Source organism: Oncorhynchus masou, unplaced genomic scaffold (genome assembly GCF_036934945.1).
Source record: "Oncorhynchus masou masou isolate Uvic2021 unplaced genomic scaffold, UVic_Omas_1.1 unplaced_scaffold_819, whole genome shotgun sequence".
NCBI classification, from domain to species: domain Eukaryota; kingdom Metazoa; phylum Chordata; class Actinopteri; order Salmoniformes; family Salmonidae; genus Oncorhynchus; species Oncorhynchus masou.
In genome coordinates this window covers 1-24,570 of record NW_027014666.1, presented here as the reverse complement: position 1 = coordinate 24,570, position 24,570 = coordinate 1, and the positions used below count along the sequence as shown (strand labels likewise).

At 49.6% G+C, this 24,570-nt stretch overlaps 1 pseudogene; it reads right to left on the bottom strand.

Annotated features, from left to right (window-relative positions):
• Positions 1-853: 853 nt before the first annotated feature.
• Positions 854-21,368, bottom strand: LOC135537573 (striatin-like; annotated as a pseudogene).
• Between the last annotated feature and the right edge of the window lie 3,202 nt (positions 21,369-24,570).

Genomic DNA, 24,570 nt, shown 5'->3' with positions numbered 1-24,570 from the left:
GGTTCTGGAGAAAGGGAGAGGCCCGGGGTTCTGGGGTAAGGAGAGGCCTGGGGTTCTGGAGAAAGGAGAGGCCCGGGGTTCTGGAGAAAGGAGAGGCCCGGGGTTCTGGGGTAAGGAGAGGCCCGGGGTTCTGGGGCAAGGAGAGGCCCGGGGTTCTGGAGAAAGGAGAGGCCCGGGGTTCTGGGGTAAGGAGAGGCCCGGGGTTCTGGAGAAAGGAGAGGCCCGGGGTTCTGGAGAAAGGAGAGGCCCGGGGTTCTGGTTAAATGAGAGGCCCGGGGTTCTGGGGGAAAGGAGAGGCCCGGGGTTCTGGGGTAAGGAGAGGCCCGGGGTTCTGGGGAAAGGAGAGGCCCGGGGTTCTGGGGAAAGGAGAGGCCCGGGGTTCTGGGGAAAGGAGAGGCCCGGGGTTCTGGGGTAAGGAGAGGCCCGGGGTTCTGGGGAAAGGAGAGGCCCGGGGTTCTGGGGAAAGGAGAGGCCCGGGGTTCTGGGGAAAGGAGAGGCCCGGGGTTCTGGGGAAATGAGAGGCCCGGGGTTCTGGGGTAAGGAGAGGCCCGGGGTTCTGGGGAAAGGAGAGGCCCGGGGTTCTGGGGAAAGGAGAGGCCCGGGGTTCTGGGGAAAGGAGAGGCCCGGGGTTCTGGGGAAAGGAGAGGCCCGGGGTTCTGGGGTAAGGAGAGGCCCGGGGTTCTGGGGAAAGGAGAGGCCCGGGGTTCTGGGGAAAGGAGAGGCCCGGGGTTCTGGGGAAAGGAGAGGCCCGGGGTTCTGGGGAAATGAGAGGCCCGGGGTTCTGGGGAAAGGAGAGGCCCGGGGTTCTGGGGAAAGGAGAGGCCCGGGGTTCTGGGGAAATGAGAGGCCCGGGGTTCTGGGGAAAGGAGAGGCCCGGGGTTCTGGGGTAAGGAGAGGCCCGGGGTTCTGGGGAAAGGAGAGGCCCGGGGTTCTGGGGAAAGGAGAGGCCCGGGGTTCTGGGGAAAGGAGAGGCCCGGGGTTCTGGGGTAAGGAGAGGCCCGGGGTTCTGGGGAAAGGAGAGGCCCGGGGTTCTGGGGAAAGGAGAGGCCCGGGGTTCTGGGGAAGGAGAGGCCCGGGGTTCTGGAGAAAGGAGAGACCCGGGGTTCTGGGGAAAGGAGAGGCCCGGGGTTCTGGGGAAAGGAGAGGCCCGGGGTTCTGGGGAAAGGAGAGGCCCGGGGTTCTGGGGAAATGAGAGGCCCGGGGTTCTGGGGAAAGGAGAGGCCCGGGGTTCTGGGGTAAGGAGAGGCCCGGGGTTCTGGGGAAAGGAGAGGCCCGGGGTTCTGGGGAAAGGAGAGGCCCGGGGTTCTGGGGTAAGGAGAGGCCCGGGGTTCTGGAGAAAGGAGAGGCCCGGGGTTCTGGGGAAAGGAGAGGCCCGGGGTTCTGGAGAAAGGAGAGGCCCGGGGTTCTGGGGAAAGGAGAGGCCCGGGGTTCTGGGGAAAGGAGAGGCCCGGGGTTCTGTGGAAATGAGAGGCCCGGGGTTCTGGAGAAAGGAGAGGCCCGGGGTTCTGGGGAAAGGAGAGGCCCGGGGTTCTGGGGAAATGAGAGGCCCGGGGTTCTGGTTAAATGAGAGGCCCGGGGTTCTGGGGAAAGGAGAGGCCCGGGGTTCTGGGGAAAGGAGAGGCCCGGGGTTCTGGGGAAAGGAGAGGCCCGGGGTTCTGGGGAAAGGAGAGGCCCGGGGTTCTGGTTAATGGGCTTGGTGACATGGGGATGGGGTAGGTTTAGGGGGGGGGGCATGGTGCTCCACTTCTCCAGTGAGTCTACACTATAAAACACCTGTCAGTCTGTCTTCAACCCCTCGCTAGCTGCAGACAGACCATAAGATTAGTCTGAACCATAGTCAGTCTTTGTGGGTTTTCATTGGATGCAGGAGGAGGGTCTCTGTGGCCGGTCACACCCAGGGGCCTGCCTGGATTATAGAGGGAGGAGGAAGCCTTGTGCCCAATAGCAGACCTCCCAGTCAACCACAGCCCTGACCCTCTCCCTCTGGAGGAGGGCCTAGTCTAGGGCTTTGTAGAGCCATTTGGCTGCACCATCCACCAGTCAAAACAGGGAACCAGTAGCGTGAGAGGGGATATGTGTGAGGTAAGGTCTGCGTAGCACCCCACACGCCCACATCTATTGGTCCCTGGAGCTAGGAAGCTGTGTCAGTGGACTGTGATTGGTCCTCGTCATACGAACACCTTGGCAAGAGCGTCTGCCCCGGCGGAGGCGATGTAGGCCTTAGAGGGGTGGAAGGCCACGTCATGGATGGACTCATCATTCTTCTTCCTGTGAGCTGTAAACTCCTGGATACACGTCTTAGTCTCCAGGTTCCACAGACGAATAGAACAGTCATGACCTGAGGGAGGAGAGGAGAAAGGTGAGCTGTAAACCCCTTGGATACACGTCTTAGTCTCCAGGTTCCACAGACGAATAGAACAGTCATGACCTGAGGGAGGAGAGGAGAAAGGTGAGCTGTAAACTCCTGGATACACGTCTTAGTCTCCAGGTTCCACAGACGAATAGAACAGTCATGACTTGAGGGAGGAGAGGAGAAAGGGATTAGGGAGGGGAAAATTATCAAAGAGGAGGAGAGCAGGAAGAAGTTAGAGGAAAGTGAACAGTAGATGGGCGACAAGGCAGTTCATATAAAGTATACAGCTCTGGTGTCCCCCAGGGCTCAGGTCTAGGCCCTCTCCTGTTCTGGTGTCCCCCAGGGCTCAGTTTTGTGCCCTCTCCTGTTTAATAAAGTCTGTCATATCATCACATGCAGAATGACAAGGTATATATCTAGCTGAGTATGTTAGAAATCATTGTTATGGAGAGTTAGCTACTTACTGCCAGACATCAGATAGAGACCATTGGGGTCGACAGCTAGACTGGTAACAGCATCCAGGTGGGCCACCATCGAGTGGACCATCTTCCCTGAAGAGTTCAAATAGACAACATTAGTTAATTTCATGTTTCTGCTTTCTGTGTGAAGGTTAAGCTTTCTGTGTGAAGGTTATAAGCTTTCTGTGTGAAGGTTAAGCTTTCTGTGAGAGCTGAAATTAAAATGTGAATTCATTCCGCTTTTAAAAACATCTATAAAATAAACTGCCATGAGAAACCAAAAGGTCAGGTTGAGGTAAAACCTGGAGGACCGCGAGATTCCACATACTTTCAGATTGATGGAGGACCATGAAGACATTTAGTTCTGTGAGGAAGACACTGTTGGAGTGAAAAGTTTATATGTAGACCAGCAAAATGGCTGTTACCCGTGTTGTTGTCGTAGAACTTGATGTGTTTGTCGTCCTCAGCGGTGATGGTGATGGGGAGGGTGGGGTGACTCAGCACCTTGTTGATCTGACAGGGGCTACCTGGGGAGGAGAGAGAGCTTGTTATCTGGCTCCAAGGACCAGGAGAGGAGAGAGAGCTTGTTATCTGGCTCCAAGGACCAGGAGAGGAGAGAGAGCTTGTTATCTGGCTCCAAGGACCAGGAGAGGAGAGAGAGCTTGTTATCTGGCTCCAAGGACCAGGAGAGGAGAGAGAGCTTGTTATCTGGCTCCAAGGACCAGGAGAGGAGAGAGAGCTTGTTATCTGGCTCCAAGGACCATGTACATTAATAATATACCAAGGCTTCCAAAACTGCCTTCAAATAGCTTCCTTTACTTTTTAACAAAAAGGTCTGGAGGCTTTCCAAACTCCCTCCCTCCCTCCCTCCCTCCCTCCCTCCCTCCCTCCAGACCTACCCTTCTCCGCAGCAGACTCCAGGCTGAGCACCAGTTGCTGTGTCTCCATGTTGAACAGGCCGATCTGACCGCTGGTGAAAGATGTCACCATGTGGGCGGGGTCACTGCAGACCACGTCCACTGACGAGGGCACGCCAAACTCTGAAGCAGCGAACCATAGTTGTTGATTTCACCACAGAATTTGAATATGATAAACATACAACACAAATGAATCAGCGTAGGATTCTGTTGACATGAATGAGAATGAAGAGTACCTTTACTGTGGAAGGTGACCAGGGCAGGCTTGGTATCGGAGGCGTCCCACAGCCTGACGGTGCCGTCTCCAGAGCAAGACAGGAGTCTCTGATGAACACCACTGTACACCAGACCCCACACCGAGTCAGTATGACCACACAGCGCCCCTCGCAGGACAGACGGCTCTATTACACACAGGGAGGAGGACATGTTACAGACATACACAGACACACACACAGACAGACAGACAGACAGACAGACAGACAGACAGACAGACAGACAGACAGATGGAAAAACAGGGAGAGCGAGAGAGGGGGCAGTGTGAACAGACAGACACAGACAGACACACACACAAAGACAGAGACACAGACAGACAGACAGCCAGGGCACAGCTAGAGAGAACAGAGAGAGAGAGAGAGAACAGAGAGAGAGACAACAGAAAGAGAGAGAGAGAACAGAGAGAGAGAGAGAGAGAACAGAAAACAGAGAGAGAACACAGGGCGAGAGAGAACAGAGAGAGAGAACAGAGAGAAAACAGAGAGAGAGAGAACAGAGAGAGACAGAGAACAGAGAGAGACAGAGAACAGAGAGAGAGAGAGAACAGAGAGAGAGAGAGAGACAGAGAACAGAGAGAGAGAACAGAGAGAGAGATAACAGAAAGAGAGAGAACAGAGAGAGAGAGAGAACAGAGAGAGAGAGAGAACAGAGAGAGAACAGAGAGAGACAGAGAACAGAGAGAGACAGAGAACAGAGAGAGAGAGAGAACAGAGAGAGAGAGAGACAGAGAACAGAGAGAGACAGAACAGAGAGAGAGAACAGAGAGAGAGAGAGACAGAACAGAGAGAGAGATAACAGAAAGAGAGAGAGAACAGAGAGAGAGAGAGAGAGAAAACAGAGAGAGAACAGAGAGAGAGAGTACAGAGAGAGATAACAGAACGAGAGAGAGAGAACAGAGAGAGAGAGAGAGAGAACAGAGAGAGAGAACAGAGAGAGAGAGAACAGAGAGAGAGAACAGAGAGAGAGAGAGAACAGAGAAAACAGAGAGAGAACAGAGAGAGAGAACAGAGAGAGAGAGAGAGAGAGAAAAGAGAGAGAACAGAGAACAGAGAAAGAGAGAACAGAGAAAGAGAGAGATAACAGAGAAAGAGAACAGAGAGAGAGAACAGAGAGAGAGAGATAACAGAGAAAACAGAGAGAGAACAGAGAGAGAGAGAGAACAGAGAGAGAGAGAGAACAGAGAGAGAGAGAACAGAGAGAGAGAACAGAGAGAGAGAACAGAGAGAGAGAACAGAGAGAGAGAGATAACAGAGAGAGAGAGAACAGACACAGCCAGCCCTCTGTTCTTACCATATGAATCGTATGGGTCTAGGTTAGGGTTCGGTGTGTTCCAGCTCTGAATGGTGCCGTCCAGCCCTCCACTGAAACACTGCTCTCCTGTACTGCTCATCACAACACACAGCACTGCACCCTGGTGGGCCCTGAACGTGTGCATGGGTTCCACATCTACAGAGGCATTCCTGGAGATAAAGACTTAAACACTTTCTACACAATCTGGACTGTATAAAAGGTAACATAGATGTCTTGTGAGAGACATTGGTCTCACCATGTTTGGAGGTTCACATTATAGTACTATTAGACAGGGAGGTTCACATTATGGTGCTATTAGACAGGGAGGTTAACATTATGGTGCTATTAGACAGGGAGGTTCACATTATAGTCCTATTAGACAGGGAGGTTAACATTATGGTACTATTAGACTGGGAGGTTAACATTATGGTGTTATTAGACAGGGAGGTTAACATTATAGTACTATTAGACAGGGAGGTTAACATTATGGTACTATTAGACAGGGAGGGTAACATTATGGTACTATTAGACAGGGAGGTTAACATTATGGTACTATTAGACAGGGAGGGTAACATTATAGTACTATTAGACAGGGAGGTTAACATTATGGTGCTATTAGACAGGGAGGTTAACATTATGGTGCTATTAGACAGGGAGGTTCACATTATAGTCCTATTAGACAGGGAGGTTAACATTATGGTACTATTAGACTGGGAGGTTAACATTATGGTGTTATTAGACAGGGAGGTTAACATTATAGTACTATTAGACAGGGAGGTTAACATTATGGTACTATTAGACAGGGAGGGTAACATTATGGTACTATTAGACAGGGAGGTTAACATTATGGTGCTATTAGACAGGGAGGTTAACATTATGGTGCTATTAGACAGGGAGGTTAACATTATGGTGCTATTAGACAGGGAGGTTAACATTATAGTACTATTAGACAGGGGGGTTAGCATTATGGTACTATTAGACAGGGAGGTTGACATTATGGTGCTATTAGACAGGGAGGTTAACATTATGGTACTATTAGACAGGCAGGTTAACATTATGGTACTATTAGACAGGCAGGGTCTGTCTTACTTCTTGGTTGGGGACGTCTTCTGCAGGTTCCACATCTTCAGCGTGTGGTCCTCTGAGGCAGTGACTAGAACCGCTTCTACGGGGTGGAACGCCAGACCTCGGATCCCGTCAAAGTGGCTCCGTAGGGTAAACTTAGGGTTCCATGTCCTCCTCAGGGCATCCTTGTTGTTGGACATCTGAGGAGGGGAAACATCATGGATTATGGGTAGATAAAGTCTAAGTAAACTGCAATACTTTGCATCCCCCAGGACAGCAGCAGGGCTGTACATCCCCCAGGACAGCAACAGGGCTGTACATCCCCCAGGACAGCAACAGGGCTGTAGTACTGTACATCCCCCCGGACAGCAACAGGGCTGTACATCCCCCAGGACAACAGCAGGGCTGTACATCCCCCAGGACAGCAGCAGGGCTGTACATCCCCCAGGACAGCAGCAGGGCTGTACATCCCCCCGGACAGCAACAGGGCTGTACATCCCCCAGGACAACAGCAGGGCTGTACATCCCCCAGGACAGCAACAGGGCTGTACATCCCCCAGGACAGCAGCAGGGCTGTACATCCCCCAGGACAACAGCAGGGCTGTACATCCCCCAGGACAGCAGCAGGGCTGTACATCCCCCAGGACAGCAGCAGGGCTGTACATCCCCCAGGACAGCAGCAGGGCTGTACATCCCCCAGGACAGCAGCAGGGCTGTACATCCCCCAGGACAGCAGCAGGGCTGTACATCCCCCAGGACAGCAGCAGGGCTGTACATCCCCCAGGACAGCAGCAGGGCTGTACATCCCCCCGGACAGCAACAGGGCTGTACATCCCCCCGGACAGCAGCAGGGCTGTACATCCCATAGGACAGCAACAGGGCTGTACATCCCCCAGGACAGCAGCAGGGCTGTACATCCCCCAGGACAGCAGCAGGGCCGTACATCCCCCAGGACAGCAGCAGGGCCGTACATCCCCCAGGACAGCAACAGGGCTGTACATCCCCCAGGACAGCAGCAGGGCTGTACATCCCCCAGGACAGCAGCAGGGCTGTACATCCCCCCCGGACAGCAACAGGGCTGTACATCCCCCCGGACAGCAGCAGGGCTGTACATCCCCTAGGACAGCAGCAGGGCTGTAGTACTGTACATCCCCCCGGACAGCAACAGGGCTGTACATCCCCCCGGACAGCAGCAGGGCTGTACATCCCATAGGACAGCAACAGGGCTGTACATCCCCCAGGACAGCAACAGGGCTGTAGTACTATACATCCCCCAGGACAGCAGCAGGGCTGTACATCCCCCAGGACAGCAGCAGGGCTGTACATCCCCCTGGACAGCAGCAGGGCTGTACATCCCCCAGGACAGCAACAGGGCTGTACATCCCCCTGGACAGCAGCAGGGCTGTACATCCCCCTGGACAGCAGCAGGGCTGTACATCCCCCAGGACAGCAGCATGTCTGTACATCCCCCAGGACAGCAGCAGAGCTGTACATCCCCCAGGACAGCAGCAGGGCTGTAGTACTGTACATCCCCCAGGACAGCAGCAGGGCTGTACATCCCCCAGGACAGCAGCAGGGCTGTACATCCCCCAGGACAGCAACAGGGCTGTAGTACTGTACATCCCCCAGGACAGCAGCAGGGCTGTACATCCCCCAGGACAGCAACAGGGCTGTAGTACTATACATCCCCTAGGACAGCAGCAGGGCTGTACATCCCCCAGGACAACAGCAGGGCTGTACATCCCCCAGGACAGCAACAGGGCTGTACATCCCCCAGGACAGCAGCAGGGCTGTACGTCCCCCAGGACAGCAGCAGGGCTGTACATCCCCCAGGACAGCAACAGGGCTGTAGTACTATACATCCCCCAGACAGCAGCATGTCTGTACATCCCCCAGGACAGCAGCAGTGCTATACATCCCCCAGGACAGCAGCAGGGCTGTACATCCCCTAGGACAGCAGCAGGGCTATACATCCCCCAGGATAGCAGCAGGGCTATACATCCCCCAGGATAGCAGCAGGGCTATACATCCCCTAGGACAGCAGCAGTACTGTGAGAGCACTATAATACTAACCCTAACCTGAAAGCATATTAATTGAGGAAGGTATTGAGAGGACAGACATGTAAAGCACACAGATCATATTCGTGGAGAGTGCAGATTGTATTCCGGGTACCTAAGATATTCGACTCATGTCGTAGGCCAGACTAACAGCCTCATTAGCTATGCTGAATCCAGCCAGTTCTCCCTCTGCTGTCTTCCTCCTCCCATAGAGGTATATGGATACTTACATTATAGGCCAGACTAACGGCCTCATTAGATACAGTAAGACCAGCCAGCTCTCCCAGGCCCAGTTCAGCCTCCATGTTCACATCAGGACCCAGGATAAAGGCCATCCCAGAGGAAGGAGGGGCCTTCAACACCTCCACTGGAAGAGAAACGGAGACAGTCAATTAATCAATCAACCAATAACCTGCAGGACACTCAAGATGTTAACACTGAGCAAATACATGGTACCATCCAACAGCCCTAGTCCTGGGTCCAACACCTAGTTTAGACTAGTCCTGGGTCCAACACCTAGTTTAGACTAGTCCTGGGTCCAACACCTAGTTTAGACTAGTCCTGGGTCCAACACCTAGTTTAGACTAGTCCTGGGTCCAACACCTAGTTTAGACTAGTCCTGGGTCCAACACCTAGTGTAGACTAGTCCTGGGTCCAACACCTAGTGTAGACTAGTCCTGGGTCCAACACCTAGTTTAGACTAGTCCTGGGTCCAACACCTAGTTTAGACTAGTCCTGGGTCCAACACCTAGTTTAGACTAGTCCTGGGTCCAACACCTAGTTAGACTAGCCCTGGGTCCAACACCTAGTTTAGACTAGTCCTGGGTCCAACACCTAGTTTAGACTAGTCCTGGGTCCAACACCTAGTTTAGACTAGTCCTGGGTCCAACACCTAGTTTAGACTAGTCCTGGGTCCAACACCTAGTTTAGACTAGTCCTGGGTCCAACACCTAGTTTAGACTAGTCCTGGGTCCAACACCTAGTTTAGACTAGTCCTGGGTCCAACACCTAGTGTAGACTAGCCCTGGGTCCAACACCTAGTGTAGACTAGTCCTGGGTCCAACACCTAGTTTAGACTAGCCCTGGGTCCAACACCTAGTGTAGACTAGTCCTGGGTCCAACACCTAGTTTAGACTAGTCCTGGGTCCAACACCTAGTTTAGACTAGCCCTGGGTCCAACACCTAGTTTAGACTAGTCCTGGGTCCAACACCTAGTTTAGACTAGTCCTGGGTCCAACACCTAGTGTAGACTAGTCCTGGGTCCAACACCTAGTTTAGACTAGTCCTGGGTCCAACACCTAGTTTAGACTAGCCCTGGGTCCAACACCTAGTGTAGACTAGTCCTGGGTCCAACACCTAGTGTAGACTAGCCCTGGGTCCAACACCTAGTGTAGACTAGTCCTGGGTCCAACACCTAGTGTAGACTAGCCCTGGGTCCAACACCTAGTTATAATTCCTGGGTCCAAAAGAGACTAGCCCTGGGCCACACCTATGGAGAGAGCCCTTCCAACACCAGTAAGACTAGATCCTGGGTCCAACACCCATCTCAGAATTTGAGAACTGAAAAATATTCCTATTTTGGAGAATGTGTAAACGGTCGGTGGAGAAGCCATGACCCGGTCCATTTTGTTTCATGTTTGTGACTACATGAAAGACAATACAGCCACAATACCCTAAGTCTGTTTATACATGTGGCTCAGTAATGAGGTTTGCATCTAATTTGTTTGGTTTGCATTTAATGAGTAAAGAGTAAAGTACAGCCCCGGTGAACCAATTCACGGACTAAGTTTAGACGTGAGCTGGGTCCAACACCTAGTTGAATAGCCACTCTACATAGTGTAAAAGCCTGGGTCCAACAGTGCTCACGTTTAAAAGGGCTAATTCTAATATCAACCACACAGGCCAGGAAACGTGGGAGCCAATGGGTCTCAATACTTTCTGAATGCACCGTGTAACGAGAGAGAGAACGGGACAGAGAGAGAGCTCTACACGTGAAATGTTATGAACTCTGAACTAACTGATGACTCAAGAAGAAGTGAGTCCTAGATGACAGCCTAACAGGCTGCAGTTGGAAAGGTAGCAAATCTGGTAAACAACACTGTCGGACGTGGACGACTCCCCAGAATGAGATGGACCTCTCTGACGACTCCCCAGAGTGAGATGGACCTGGGTCCAGACACCCAGAGTGAGATGGACCTCTCAGACGACTCCCCAGAGTGAGATGAACCCCTGGGTCCAGACGACCCAGAGTGAGATGGACCTGGGTCAGACACCCAGAGTGAGATGAACCCCTCAGACAACACCCAGAGTGAGATGAACCCCCCAGACGACTCCCCAGAGTGAGATGAAGCCCTGGGACACTAACCCCCAGAGTGAGATGAACCTCTCAGACGACTCCCCAGAGTGAGATGAATTTTCACAGAAGACTCCCCAGAGTGAGATTCTCCCCCCAGACTACTCCATCCAGAGTGAGATGAACTGAAGAATATTCCCAGAGTGAGATGAATGTGTCAGACGACTCCCAGAGTGAGATGACCCGGTCCATTTTGTCCCCAGAGTGAGATGGACTACATCAGACAATACTCCCCAGAGTGAGATGAACCTCTCAGTTTTACTCCCCAGAGTGAGATGAACCCCTGCAGACGATTCCCCAGAGTGAGATGAACCATTCAATGACTCCCCAGAGTGAGATGAACCCCTCAGACGACTCCCAGAGTGAGATGAACCCCGTGAGCTGACTCCCCAGAGTGAGATGAACTCTACAGACGACTCCCCAGAGTGAGATGAACTAATTCTAAGACAACCACACCCAGAGTGAGATGAAGGGGTCAGACGACTCCCCAGAGTGAGATGAACCCCTCAGACGACTCCCCAGAGTGAGATGAAGATCTCAGACGTCCCCAGAGTGAGATGAACCTCTCAGACTGACTCCCCAGAGTGTGAACCCCTAGATGACTCCCCTGAGCTGGAGATGAACCAAATCAGGAAACCCCAGAGTGAGATGAACGTCAGACGACTCCCCAGAGTGAGATGAACCCCTCAGACGACTCCCCAGAGTGAGATGAACCTCTCAGACGACTCCCCAGAGTGAGATGAACCTCTCAGACGACTCCCCAGAGTGAGATGACCCTTATCAGACGACTCCCCAGAGTGAGATGAACCTCTCAGACGACTCCCCAGAGTGATGAACCCCTCAGACGACTCCCCAGAGTGAGATGAACCTCTCAGACGACTCCCCAGAGTGAGATGAACCTCTCAGACGACTCCCCAGAGTGAGATGGACCTCTCAGACGACTCCCCAGAGTGAGATGACCCTTATCAGACGACTCCCCAGAGTGAGATGAACCTCTCAGACGACTCCCCAGAGTGAGATGAACCTCTCAGATGACTCCCCAGAGTGAGATGAACCCCTCAGACGACTCCCCAGAGTGATGAACCTCTCAGACGACTCCCCAGAGTGAGATGAACCTCTCAGACGACTCCCCAGAGTGAGATGGACCTCTCAGACGACTCCCCAGAGTGAGATGGACCCCTCAGACGACTCCCCAGAGTGAGATGGACCTCTCAGACGACTCCCCAGAGTGAGATGAACCTCTCAGACGACTCCCCAGAGTGAGATGGACCCCTCAGACGACTCCCCAGAGTGAGATGAACCTCTCAGACGACTCCCCAGAGTGAGATGAACCTCTCAGACGACTCCCCAGAGTGAGATGAACCTCTCAGACGACTCCCCAGAGTGAGATGAACCTCTCAGACGACTCCCCAGAGTGAGATGGACCTCTCAGACGACTCCCCAGAGTGAGATGAACCCCTCAGACGACTCCCCAGAGTGAGATGAACCACTCAGACGACTCCCCAGAGTGATGAACCTCTCAGACGACTCCCCAGAGTGAGATGAACCTCTCAGACGACTCCCCAGAGTGAGATGAACCCTCAGACGACTCCCCAGAGTGAGATGAACCCCTCAGACGACTCCCCAGAGTGAGATGAACCTCTCAGACGACTCCCCAGAGTGAGATGGACCTCTCAGACGACTCCCCAGAGTGAGACGACTCCCCAGAGTGAGAGGGACCTCTCAGACGACTCCCCAGAGTGAGATGGACCCCTCAGACGACTCCCCAGAGTGAGATGGACCTCTCAGACGACTCCCCAGAGTGAGATGGACCTCTCAGACGACTCCCCAGAGTGAGATGAACCTCTCAGACCACCCGGAACAGTCCACAATGGACAGGACAAACTCGAGCCTCACATCACCAGCTTCAGGTAAATACAATGCATTGCTTTTCCGAATGAGCGATCGTTAGTGGCATATGTATTTATGTGAGAATAGCTTCCCAGGTCCAATAGAGACCCATGTTCCTTAGTCTTCCATCCCGAAACCCCCTTCTCTTCTCTCTGAATCTATCGTGTTATAACCCAACTGTTTTTGTTGAGTCCACTAGGGACGGTATTTACTGTATAATGTTATGTATGTTATGTATTGTATATAATTGTTAAGTTAGTTAGGAAATAAATCATTGAGCCAATTGGTGTATGGCTGATTTATAGTAAAGGCTGGGATCGTGCAGATAACCAACAATTTCTGACGTTCAGATGAGACTGAAGAAGGTAAAAATAATTAATGAATTAATAGAAGACTAATTGATCAGATATTAAAATATCTGAAAAGTTATATTAGGAGAATTATAACTATGTCATCTGAATATTTTCCTTGGTGCCCCAACTTCCTAGTTACATACATTACATAATAATTACTGAGATGATGATACTAACAGAGATAATGATACTAAAGACACGACACTAGCTGACATTGAACCTGGTTGGTTAGCTACCTGCAGATTCATGCAGGGCAGTAACATCATGAGCTGTGATTATGGTTCATTGTTTACCAAGCAAGCTAGCTAGCTAACATTGCGTGTATGACCTTATTATTCGTATTGCAGAGTCATTTGCTTAGCTAGTTATAGCCTGATGTTAGCTAGCTGACATTGAACCTGGTTGGTTAGCTACCTGCAGATTCTTGCAGGGTAGTAACATCATGAGTTGTGATTATGGTTCATTGTTTACCTAGCTAGCTAGCTACATGTCGTAACAAAAGACTCCACCATGCAAGTAAACAATTATGGGTGAGTTTGTAAATTCAGTCTGGCCATCTATTCCCATTTCAGAGCACTCTCGTCTGAGTGTGCCAAAGAGAGCAGAATAAATGATGAATTTAAAAACGCTCTACACCCGTTGAATATGGCGGTGTCAGTAAACGTCAGTAAACTCATCAGCCAGAGCATCCAACGCAAACGCTCTGAGCTTGGAATGGACAATCTGACAGCACGGTTACAGTCACCAACACTCTGGATAACATAACAGCCTAACCAGCTCTACTAGGGCGAGTAATGTTCAGTTAGCTGTTCTCTCTCTCTTAGATGTCTGGAAGTAACGAGCAAGTTAGCTTAGGTGGTTGACTGCTGCTGTTAGTACATTTAGATCAACCCTTAAAGAGATGAGTGGGGCTAAAGCTCAAGAGGGTGTGTACAATGCTGAATGGGTGTAGATAAAGAGGAGCTCTCCAGGAGGTGTACCAAAACATTCAAGGGCCATTTTCTCAAAAGTGAAGTTTCAAGTTGATCAACTTTCAAAGCAGAATGACTTTCCCATTGCTCCTCAAATACAGTGTATGATATAACAGTTTCTAGCTCTGAGTCTCTACTTTTATCCAATGTAAAAAAACATTTCAAATTTTGCTACATAAGACTGATGTGAGCCGGTCACATATGGTAGTACAGACATAGGGACAGAGACGGGGTCAGTACCTTCATCAGTGTTGTTGTCCTGGTGGTGGTCGTTGAGCCTGGCTGCGTTGGAGCGGGACTGGGAAGTAGAGCAGGGTTCTCTGGGATTCATGTCCTCCTGGTCCCTCAAGTTGGCCAACATGTCCTGGAGCTTAGACCGGTTAGGTCCTGAGTGAGGGCAGACAGGGGACAATATAATGTCGGCACAGCATATACAATCAGAGGCTGTGTCCCAAATGGCAGCCCTATGTGCCCTGGTGAAAAGAAGAGCACTGCCATTTGGGATGCAAACAGAGAAAACTTGGCTTGGAAAGGTAGTACAGCTACCTGTCCCCTCCCCCCGAACACACTTCCTGAATACTCACCACCCCAACATCAAAAAATGAACAAAATAGTATGACGAAAAAAAGTGCAAGAAAGATTTTGGGAAGAAAAGAACGGCGACAGGCTGTAGTGATCAGAGGATGAATCTGAACAGAATCATGTCAAATGGAGAGAGGATAGAGGCTGATACTTCAGTAGGAAAATGGGACTGAGCATCGGTCTTGTTTTGTATCATGATATCAACTTAAATAGTCTCGTCTTTCAAGGTTGCAGAGTTGATTCTAAGTGCTGTTTATGCCCAACTGTCACTTCTATGAGACTCTACTAGAAGATGGGTATGTTGAGTGCAATATGATTCAGTCAGGGTTTGATTCCTTGTCTTCTATACGACTCTACTAGAAGATGGGTATGTTGAGTGCAATATGATTCAGTCAGGATTTGATTCCTTGTCTTCTATAAGACTCTACTAGAAGATGGGAATGTTGAGTGCAATATGATTCAGTCAGGGTTTGATTCCTTGTCTTCTATACGACTCTATTAGAAGATGGGAATGTTGAGTGCAATATGATTCAGTCAGGGTTTGATTCCTTGTCTTCTATAGACTCTACTAGAAGATGGGAATGTTGAGTGCAATATGATTCAATCAGGGTTTGATTCCTTGTCTTCGATAAGACTCTACTAGAAGATGGGTATGTTGAGTGCAATATGATTCAGTCAGGGTTTGATTCCTTGTCTTCTATACAACTCTACTAGAAGATGGGTATGTTGAGTGCAATATGATTCAGTCAGGATTTGATTCCTTGTCTTCTATAAGACTCTACTAGAAGATGGGAATGTTGAGTGCAATATGATTCAGTCAGGGTTTGATTCCTTGTCTTCTATACGACTCTACTAGAAGATGGGTATGTTGAGTGCAATATGATTCAGTCAGGATTTGATTCCTTGTCTTCTATAAGACTCTACTAGAAGATGGGAATGTTGAGTGCAATATGATTCAGTCAGGGTTTGATTCCTTGTCTTCTATACGACTCTACTAGAAGATGGAAATGTTGAGTGCAATATGATTCAGTCAGGGTTTGATTCCTTGTCTTCTATACGACTCTACTAGAAGATGGGAATGTTTGCAATATGATTCAATCAGGGTTTGATTCCTTGTCTTCGATAAGACTCTACTAGAAGATGGGTATGTTGAGTGTATGATTCAGTCAGGGTTTGTGCGAACTAGAAGATGGGTATGTTGAGTGCAATATGATTCAGTCAGGATTTGATTCCTTGTCTTCTATAAGACTCTACTAGAAGATGGGAATGTTGAGTGCAATATGATTCAGTCAGGGTTTGATTCCTTGTCTTCTATACGACTCTACTAGAAGATGGGAATGTTGAGTGCAATATGATTCAGTCAGGGTTTGATTCCTTGTCTTCTATACGACTCTACTAGAAGATGGGAATGTTGAGTGCAATATGATTCAGTCAGGGTTTGATTCCTTGCAGACTAACTCCAATAGAGGTTCTATAGACTGCATTAAGACAGACAATGGTAATATACATCGGGAATGATACACTGTAGCTAGCAGTGAACAAATGGATATCTAAACTAGAGACAGAACAGAATGGAGCATGGAAGGAAATGAAGGAATAACTAAACAGATACACAGACAATGTTTACACAAAGAGTCAGAATATAGAGAGTTGAAGACAGAGATACAGAATTAAGGGAGTTGAAGACAGAGTTGAAGACAGAGTTATGGAATTAAGAGAGTTGAAGACAGTTATGGAATTAAGAGAGTTGAAGACAGAGAGTTGAAGACAGAGTTATGGAATTAAGGGAGTTGAAGACAGAGAGTTGAAGACAGAGTTGAAGACAGTTATGGAATTAAGAGAGTTGAAGACAGAGAGTTGAAGACAGAGAGTTGAAGACAGTTATGGAATTAAGAGTTGAAGACAGAGAGTTGAAGACAGAGCTATGGAATTAAGGGAGTTGAAGACAGAGAGTTGAAGACAGAGAGTTGAAGACAGAGAGTTGAAGACAGAGCTATGAACGAGCAGCCACAGTAAAAGAACAATTTGCTTGTTCTTGATATGAGGCTTTTGTTTATATTTCTCTTACTCTACAGAGAGAGAAGAGGAGGAGGAGGCATCGAGAGAGGACTTACTCTGCCCTACTTTTTTCCCCTTGCGTTCCTTCCTGTACTCCTCTTTGAGTTTGGATATCAGACCCTGGTCCATGTCCCAGGCCCCTGACATGGCAGTCTGCTGCTCCTCCTCTACAGGGGACAAAACCAGAGCGATAGGAGAGGCTGTCCAGGATCTAGATGTGACCAAGAATGAAGCAGCAACCAATTCCTACAGTCCAGGAGGGTTCGCCCTGGTCTTGGATAGTCCCTCCAGTAACTAGCCACTAAGCCCAGACACTATTTCAATAGTTAGAAAGGAGTTGAAAGGGAAGGAGAATACCTCAAGGAGTGTAGACCTTTAGGAGTCACAAGGAGCTCAGAGACCCCCCCCACGTGGACAAGTCACTGTGGAGACAATCCTTAACCAAAACCACTCTGTCTATCTTTCTTTTTATCAATCTTTATTTCTTGCAATCTTTCTAATCCATTTTCCAGGTTTTGGTTAAAATAAAAACTGTATGGTTCACAAAGCATGTGAGAAAATGGTAAATTCCTTTCAAAGACCAACATTGAGTCACTGATGTGATCTTCCTGTCTGGGTTGGCGCCTCCCCCTTGGGTTGTGCCGTGGAGGAGATCTTTATGGGCTATACTCGGCCTTGTCTCAGGGTGGTAAGTTGTGGTTGAAGATATCCCTCTAGTGGTGTGGGGGCTGTGCTTTGGCAAAGTGGGTGGGGTTATATCCTTCCTGTTTGGCCCTGTCCGGGGGTGTCATCGGATGGGGCCACAGTGTCTCCTGACCCCTCCTGTCTCAGCCTCCAGTATTTATGCTGCAGTAGTTTATGTGTCGGGGGGCTAGGGTCAGTTTGTTATATCTGGAGTACTTCTCCTGTCCTATTCGGTGTCCTGTGTGAATCTAAGTGTGCGTTCTCTAATTTTCTCTTTCTTTCTCTTTCTCGGAGGACCTGAGCCCTAGGACCATGCCCCAGGACTACCTGACATGATGACTCCTTGCTGTCCCCAGTTCACCTGGCCGTGCTGCTTCTCCAGTTTCAACTGTTCTGCCTTATTATTATTGGACCATGCTGGTCATTTATGAACATTTGAACATCTTGGCCATGTTCTGTTATAATCTCCACCGGCACAGCCAGAAGAGGACTGGCCACCCCACATAGCTTTGTTCCTCCTAGGTTTCTTCCTAGGTTTTGGCCTTTCTAGGGAGTTTTTCCTAGCCACCGTGCTTCTACACCTGCATTGCTTGCTGTTTGGGGTTTTAGGCTGGGCTTCTGTACAGCACTTTGAGATATCAGCTGTATGAAGGGCTATATAAATACATTTGATTTGAACACAGAGGTGGAAAAGAGCTGATTACCACAGACTTAGAACACACAATGTAACATAATACAGGCTACAGAGGGGTAGAGACAGGCTACAGAGGGGTAGAGACAGGCTACAGAGGGGTAGAGGCAGGCTACAGAGGCAGGCTACAGAGGTAGAGGCAGGCTACAGAGGGGTAGAGACAGGCTACAGAGGGGTAGAGACAGGCTACAGAGGGGTAGAGGCAGGCTACAGAGGGGTAGAGACAGGCTACAGAGGGGTAGGGCAGGCGACAGAGGGTAGAGGCAGGCTACAGAGGGGTAGAGACAGGCTACAGAGGGGTAGAGACAGGCTACAGAGGGGTAGAGGCAGGCTACAGAGGGGTAGAGGCAGGCTACAGAGGGGGTAGAGACAGGCTACAGAGGGGTGCAGGCTACAGAGGCAGGCTACAGAGGGGTACAGGCAGGCTACAGGGGGTAGAGTTTGGGGTAGAGACAGGCTACTGACAGGCTACAGAGGGGGGTAGAGACACTTTGAGAGGCTACAGAGGGGTAGAGACAGGCTACAGAGGGGTAGAGACAGGCTACAGAGGGTAGAGACAGGCACAGAGGGGTAGAGACAGGCCACAGAGGGTAGAGACACCACAGGGGTAGAACAGGCACAGAGGGGTAGAGACCGGCTACAGAGGGGTAGAGACAGGCTACAGAGGGGTAGAGACAGGCTACAGAGGGGTAGAGACAGGCTACAGAGGGGTAGAGACAGGCTACAGAGGGGTAGAGGCAGGCTACAGAGGGGTAGAGACAGGCTACAGAGGGTAGAGACAGGCTACAGAGGGGTAGAGACAGGCCACAGAGGGGTAGAGACAGGCTACAGAGGGGTAGAGACAGGCTACAGAGGGTAGAGGCAGGCTACAGAGGGGTAGAGACAGGCTACAGAGGGTAGAGACAGGCTACAGAGGGGTAGAGACAGGCTACAGAGGGTAGAGACAGGCTACAGAGGGGTAGAGACAATACGTCTAAAGTAATGAGTTGGTGGATTATGGTGATGGACACCAAATCTCTATCAACAATCTGCAATCTGTTTGAACAAAAAACACCAGAAAAATAACAGAAAAACGACGTGAAATGGCCAGTTTCAACAGGTTTCAGAATGAAACAATCAAATATATAGTGTAGTTAGAATATGTAGTATTTAAGGTAGTAAATACAAGTCATCTGCAGTTATTCATTAAAACACTACAGTCTACCAGGTTGACAGTGACCTGAACACTACAGTCTACCAGGGTGTTGGTTGACAGTGACCTGAACACTACAGTCTACCAGGTTGACAGTGACCTGAACACTAGTCTACCAGGTTGACAGTGACCTGAACACTACAGTCTACCAGAGTGTTGGTTGACAGTGACCTAGAACACTACAGTCTACCAGAGTGTTGGTTGACAGTGACCTGAACACTACAGTCTACCAGAGTGTTGGTTGACAGTTGACACTACAGTCTACCAGATTGACAGTGACCTGAACACTACAGTCTACCAGGGTGTGGGTTGACAGTGACCTGAACACTACAGTCTACCAGATTGACAGTAGACCTGAACACTACAGTCTACCAGGGTGTTGGTTGACAGTGACCTGAACACTACAGTCTACCCAGCGTGTTGGTTGACAGTGACCTGAACACTACAGTCTACCAGCGTGTTGGTTGACAGTGACCTGAACACTAGTCTACCAGCGTGTTGGTTGACAGTGACCTGAACACTACAGTCTACCAGTGTGTTGGTTGACAGTGACCTGAACACTACAGTTCACCAGCGTGTTGGTTGACAGAGACCTGAACACTACAGTCTACCAGGTTGACAGAGACCTGAACACTACAGTCTACCAGGTTGACAGTGACCTGAACACTAGTCTACCAGGTTGACAGAGACCTGAACACTACAGTCTACCAGGTTGACAGTGACCTGAACACTACAGTCTACCAGAGTGTTGGTTGACAGTGACCTGAACACTACAGTCTACAAGGTTGACAGTGACCTGAACACTACAGTCTACCATAGGTGTTAGTTGACAGTGGCCTGAACACTACAGTCTACCAGGTTGACAGAGACCTGAACACTACAGTCTACCAGCGTGTTGGTTGACAGTGACCTGAACACTACAGTCTACCAGGGTGTTGGTTGACAGTGACCTGAACACTACAGTCTACCAGAGTGTTGGTTGACAGTGACCTGAACACTACAGTCTACCAGGGTGTTGGTTGACAGTGACCTGGAACACTACAGTCTACCAGGGTGTTGGTTGACAGTGACCTGAACACTAGTCTACCAGGGTGTTGGTTGACAGTGACCTGAACACTACAGTCTACCAGGGTGTTGGTTGACAGTGACCTGAACACTAGTCTACCAGGGTGTTGGTTGACAGTGACCTGAACACTAGTCTACCAGGGTGTTGGTTGACAGTGACCTGAACACTACAGTCTACCAGGTTGACAGTGACCTGAACACTACAGTCTACCAGGGTGTTGGTTGACAGTGACCTGAACACTAGTCTACCAGGGTGTTGGTTGACAGTGACCTGAACACTACAGTCTACCAGATTGACAGTGACCTGAACACTACAGTCTACCAGGGTGTGGGTTGACAGTGACCTGAACACTACAGTCTACCAGATTGACAGTGACCTGAACACTACAGTCTACCAGGGTGTTGGTTGACAGTGACCTGAACACTAGTCTACCAGGGTGTTGGTTGACAGTGACCTGAACACTACAGTCTACCAGGGTGTTGGTTGACAGTGACCTGAACACTACAGTCTACCAGCGTGTTGGTTGACAGTGACCTGAACACTACAGTCTCCCAGGTTGACAGTGGCCTGAACACTAGTCTACAGGAATGTTGGTTGACAGTGACCTGAACACTCAGTCTACCAGGGTGTTGGTTGACAGTGGCCTGAACACTAGTCTACCAGGGTGTTGGTTGACAGAGACCTGAACACTAGTCTACCAGGGTGTTGGTTGACAGAGACCTGAACACTACAGTCTACCAGGGTGGTTGACAGTGGCCTGAACACAGGTCTACCAGGGTGTTGGTTGACAGTGACCTGAACACTAGTCTACCAGGGTGTTGGTTGACAGTGACCTGAACACTACATCTACCAGGTTGACAGAGACCTGAACACTAGTCTACCAGGGTGCTAATATTTTAGTCAGAGGGACAGGTTTTAACCTTGTTTACGTGTGTAACTCACCCCAGTTGGTCCCGTTCCCTGCGCTGCAGGACTCAGGTGATGTGTCCATATCATCTGGACTAGGAAGTCAAAGCCCTTCAGTGCATCCTCAGTGTCTGGGTCCTCACTTGTGTCCATACTGTTGGACAGGGCAGGTGATGGCTTCTTCCTCACTATCTAAGGGGCAGAGACAGAGACATTGAGGCATAGTGTGACTGCCAGCAGACAGAAATCCATTCTGATATCGCCAGATCAGTTTTGTTAATTGACTGATATTATCATGAACTTCAGAAGGAAAACCATTTAGCTAAGCGTTTGTCTGTGTATCTGTGTGTGTGTGATGCATGTCTGTGTGTGTGTGTGTGTGTGTGATGCATGTCTGTGTGTGTGTGTGTGTGTGTGTGTGTGTGTGTGTGTGTGTGTGTGTGTGTGTGTGTGTGTGTGATGCATGTCTGTGTGTGTGTGTGATGCATGTCTGTGTGTGTGTGATGCATGTCTGTGTGTGTGTGATGCATGTCTGTGTGTGTGTGTGTGATGCATGTCTGTGTGTGTGTGTGTGTGTGTGATGCATGTCTGTGTGTGTGTGTGTGATGCATGTCTGTGTGTGTGTGTGTGTGTGTGTGTGTGTGTGTGTGTCTTGATGCATGTCTGTGTGTGTGTGTGTGTGTGTGTGATGCATGTCTGTGTGTGTGTGATGCATGTCTGTGTGTGTGTGATGCATGTCTGTGTGTGTGTGTGATGCATGTCTGTGTGTGTGTGTGTGATGCATGTCTGTGTGTGTGTGTGTGTGATGCATGTCTGTGTGTGTGTGTGTGTGTGTGTGTGTGTGTGTCTTGATGCATGTCTGTGTGTGTGTGTGTGTGTGTGATGCATGTCTGTGTGTGTGATGCATGTCTGTGTGTGTGATGCATGTCTGTGTGTGTGTGTGTGTGTGTGTGATGCATGTCTGTGTGTGTCTTGATGCTTGTCTGTGTGTGTGTGTGTGTGTGTGATGCATGTCTGTGTGTGTGTGTGATGCATGTCTGTGTGTGTGTGTGTGTGATGCATGTCTGTGTGTGTGTGTGTGTGTGATGCATGTCTGTGTGTGTGATGCATGTCTGTGTGTGTGTGTGATGCATGTCTGTGTGTGTGTGTGTGTGTGTGTGATGCATGTCTGTGTGTGTCTTGATGTTTGTCTGTGTGTGTGTGTGTGTGTGATGCATGTCTGTGTGTGTGTGTGTGTGATGTCTGTGTCTGTGTGTGTGTGTGTGATGCATGTCTGTGTGTGTGTGTGTGTGTGATGCATGTCTGTGTGTGTGTGTATTATTGTGTGATGCATGTCTGTGTGTGTGTGTGTGTGATGCATATCTGTGTGTGTGTGTGTGTGTGTGATGCATGTCTGTGTGTGTGTGTGTGTGTGTGTGATGCATGTCTGTGTGTGTGTGTGTGTGTGTGATGCATGTCTGTGTGTGTGTGTGTGTGTGATGCATATCTGTGTGTGTGTGTGTGTGTGTGTGTGATGCATGTCTGTGTGTGTGTGTGTGTGTGTGTGTGATGCATATCTGTGTGTGTGTGTGTGTGTGTGTGATGCATGTCTGTGTGTGTGTGTGTGTGTGTGTGATGCATGTCTGTGTGTGTGTGTGTGTGTGTGATGCATATCTGTGTGTGTGTGTGTGTGTGTGTGTGTGTGTGTGATGCATGTCTGTGTGTGTGTGTGTGTGATGCATATCTGTGTGTGTGTGTGTGTGTGTGATGCATGTCTGTGTGTGTGTGTGTGTGTGTGTGATGCATGTCTGTGTGTGTGTGTGTGTGTGTGATGCATGTCTGTGTGTGTGTGTGTGTGATGCATATCTGTGTGTGTGTGTGTGTGTGTGATGCATGTCTGTGTGTGTGTGTGTGTGTGTGATGCATATCTGTGTGTGTGTGTGTGTGTGTGTGATGCATGTCTGTGTGTGTGTGTGTGTGTGTGATGCATGTCTGTGTGTGTGTGTGATGCATATCTGTGTGTGTGTGTGTGTGTGTGTGTGATGCATGTCTGTGTGTGTGTGTGTGTGTGATGAATATCTGTGTGTGTGTGTGTGTGTGTGTGATGCATGTCTGTGTGTGTGTGTGTGTGATGCATATCTGTGTGTGTGTGTGTGTGTGTGATGCATATCTGTGTGTGTGTGTGTGTGTGTGTGTGATGCATATCTGTGTGTGTGTGTGTGTGTGATGCATGTCTGTGTGTGTGTGTGTGATGCATGTCTGTGTGTGTGTGTGTGTGTGTGATGCATATCTGTGTGTGTGTGTGTGTGTGATGCATGTCTGTGTGTGTGTGTGTGTGTGTGTGATGCATATCTGTGTGTGTGTGTGTGTGTGTGTGATGCATGTCTGTGTGTGTGTGTGTGATGCATGTCTGTGTGTGCGTGTGTGTGTGATGCATGTCTGTGTGTGTGTGTGTGTGTGTGTGTGTGTGTGATGCATGTCTGTGTGTGTGTGTGTGTGTGATGCATGTCTGTGTCTGTGTGTGTGTGTGTGTGTGTGATGCATATCTGTGTGTGTGTGTGTGTGTGTGATGCATGTCTGTGTGTGTGTGTGTGTGTGTGTGTGTGATGCATGTCTGTGTGTGTGTGTGTGTGTGATGCATGTCTGTGTGTGTGTGTGTGTGTGATGCATATCTGTGTGTGTGTGTGTGTGTGTGTGATGCATGTCTGTGTGTGTGTGTGTGTGTGATGCATGTCTGTGTGTGTGTGTGTGATGCATGTCTGTGTGTGTGTGTGTGTGTGTGTGATGCATGTCTGTGTGTGTGTGTGTGTGTGTGATGCATATCTGTGTGTGTGTGTGTGTGTGTGTGATGCATGTCTGTGTGTGTGTGTGTGATGCATATCTGTGTGTGTGTGTGTGTGTGATGCATGTCTGTGTGTGTGTGTGTGTGTGATGCATATCTGTGTGTGTGTGTGTGTGTGTGATGCATATCTGTGTGTGTGTGTGTGTGTGTGTGATGCTATCTGTGTGTGTGTGTGTGTGTGTGATGCATATCTGTGTGTGTGTGTGTGTGTGTGTGATGCATGTCTGTGTGTGTGTGTGTGTGTGTGATGCATGTCTGTGTGTGTGTGTGTGTGTGATGCATATCTGTGTGTGTGTGTGTGTGTGTGATGCATGTCTGTGTGTGTGTGTGTGTGTGATGCATATCTGTGTGTGTGTGTGTGTGTGTGATGCATGTGTCTGTGTGTGTGTGTGTGTGTGTGATGCATATCTGTGTGTGTGTGTGTGTGTGTGTGTGTAGATGCATGTCTGTGTGTGTGTGTGTGTGTGTGATGCATGTCTGTGTGTGTGTGTGTGTGTGATGCATGTCTGTGTGGGGTGTGTCTGCATGTGTGTGTGTGTGTGATGCATGTCTGTGTGTGTGTGTGTGTGTGTGATGCATGTCTGTGTGT